The sequence below is a fragment of the Ursus maritimus genome, unplaced genomic scaffold (genome assembly GCF_017311325.1).
Source record: "Ursus maritimus isolate PB19 unplaced genomic scaffold, ASM1731132v1 scaffold_7, whole genome shotgun sequence".
NCBI classification, from domain to species: Eukaryota; Metazoa; Chordata; class Mammalia; order Carnivora; family Ursidae; genus Ursus; species Ursus maritimus.
Genome location: NW_024426885.1, coordinates 11,560,174 through 11,561,469, shown reverse-complemented (window position 1 = coordinate 11,561,469; position 1,296 = coordinate 11,560,174). Strand labels below are relative to the sequence as shown.

The following is a 1,296-nucleotide window of genomic DNA, read 5'->3' as shown; positions in this document are numbered from 1 at the left end:
ACTGCACTAAAAATTATCTTTATGTCTGGGGTTTTTGATGTTCCCCTTACATTTTGCGCCAGAGACTTGCCGCAGTGCGGTCCCAGCCGCTTAATTCTGGCGGAAAAACAGTTCCGGCCGCAGTTGACAAATACGCAGCCCTGCAGCGGCAGGAATGACCCGCTCCTTGCGCCTCCTCTCCCCTCCCCTCCCGGAGCGGCCCCGCACGGTCCCCGCACTGCCCGCGGGCCTCCCCAGCTCCACGCCGTGGCCTCTTCTGTCGCAGCCCCGCGGTCAGTCTGGATTGCCCGAGGCCGCTGGCACGGTGGCCTGCCGGTCCCGACCCCCGTCCAGCCCTGCGCGCCGTTGCCGCCAAAACGCTGGGCCCTGAATGACAGGCGCCTGGGGGCGCGCTGCGGGTCTCAAGAGCAGCCTGAAAAGTGCAAGGATGCCGGGCGTCCGCCCCGGTGCCCTGCGGGACCTCCACCAGCCCACTCTTTATTTTGCCCAGCTCTGCTGAATCCACTTTTTCTACCCCGAGTAGATGACCACTTCGCCCGTTTCAGTGGAGCAGCCACGCTGTTGCGCATGTGAACGCAAGGGACCCTTCCAGCGGCGGTGACGGCCCCTCCCCGCGGTGTGGGCGAGCTCCGGCGGGGGTCCCGGGTACCGCGGGTACCGCGGGCACCGCGGGCCGGGCGCTGTGCGGGGGCGGGCTGGCGGGGGCGGGCGCGCATGCGCCCTGGGCGCGGGCCGCGGCAGCGGGGGCGGCCGGAAGCGAGATGTGTCTGCTGGGCGGGGCTTGGCGCTGCAGTTGCCGCAGTTGCCGCAGTCTCCGCAGTCGCTGCAGGCGCTAGGTTGGGTGCAGGCGGCTCTGAGCCTCGACTTCTCGACGGACGGACGGACTGACTGACGGACACCATGCCGCGCTCCCACAGGCCACCGCCAACCGCCCAGCGGCCCGGCAACGCCACCGGCAATGCCACCGGCAACGCCGCCGAGCCCAAGCCCGAAGGCGGCAGCCTGGCCACGACTTTCAAGATCTTTCTCCTTTTTGCAGGACTGATGGTTAAAGTTCCTGTGGGCTTGTATTTTTCCTGCAAATTGCTCCTTTTCCAAAGTCTCCTGTTAATGTCTCCTGACGACAGTGGCTTTTACGCGACCATCGTCGCGGTGGTGGGGCTGCATGTGGTGCTGGCGGTGTTTGTGTTCATCGTGTGGAAGGAGGGCATGCCTGACTGGCAGGAGAACAAAAACGAGTAGAGCAGCTCGAAGCTGCGAACGCGGGGGGGCGGGGGAGTATGGGGAGGGGGGGGG

General features: G+C 66.2%; 1 protein-coding gene across 4 annotated transcripts in view; it reads left to right on the top strand.

Annotated features, from left to right (window-relative positions):
* The window catches only part of INPP5F (inositol polyphosphate-5-phosphatase F), an 87,129-nt gene that overhangs the window by 77,809 nt on the left and 8,024 nt on the right, over positions 1 to 1,296 (top strand). The window lies entirely within an intron of this gene.